Below are 629 nucleotides of genomic sequence, written 5' to 3' on the forward strand. Positions count from 1 at the left end.
GACTTTTTACATTTCCCTCCCCCCTCCAAATTCTAAAGTAGGGGTGCGTGAGAGTCCACACGACCATGGGCCCACTTAGTTGGGGCTGAGGTGCAAACATTTTGAGAATATGGACCTCTAAGTGCTCGGAAATTGTACTCTCATACCTTAAAAATCATACAGGTATTATATGTTCATATCAACAATACGCAATTAATTCGTTGGTGTTGGGCCGGTTCGAGGGTCGTTTGAACAAAACGGCAGTCTTCTTCTGTCTAAAGCATCCTAGTTAATGCCGTACGGTATGAAAATGGTTGGTTTATTGTTCAACACAGGTGTTTGTAAAAAATGTACTCGCACAGCAGAGTGGTCAGTGGAGTTAGAGGAAATCCCCACCAGACAAGCGCGCGTTGATATGAAACGTCATCAATCACAGAACTTCAGGATAATTATGCTATATGCCGAGATTAACTATGAGTGGAAATACCACTCACATGTCTACGGTCATACTACGTTGAAAACACCGGTTCTCGTCCGATCACCGAATTTAAGCAACGTCAGGCCCGGTTAGTACTTGGATGGGTAACCGCCTGGGAATACCGGGTGCTGTAGACTTTTTACATTTTTCCTCCAAATTCTAAAGTAGGGGT

General features: G+C 43.9%; 1 non-coding gene across 1 annotated transcript; it reads left to right on the plus strand.

The window, feature by feature from the left end:
- Positions 1–475: 475 nt before the first annotated feature.
- LOC117117383 lies at positions 476–594 on the plus strand. Its single transcript, XR_004446899.1, has one exon. It is a non-coding gene; the product is annotated as a 5S ribosomal RNA (ribosomal RNA).
- The last annotated feature ends 35 nt before the right edge of the window (positions 595–629 follow it).

Source organism: Anneissia japonica, unplaced genomic scaffold (genome assembly GCF_011630105.1).
Source record: "Anneissia japonica isolate Jap-2015-1 unplaced genomic scaffold, ASM1163010v1 scaffold131659_len629_cov81, whole genome shotgun sequence".
Lineage (NCBI taxonomy): Eukaryota > Metazoa > Echinodermata > Crinoidea > Comatulida > Comatulidae > Anneissia > Anneissia japonica.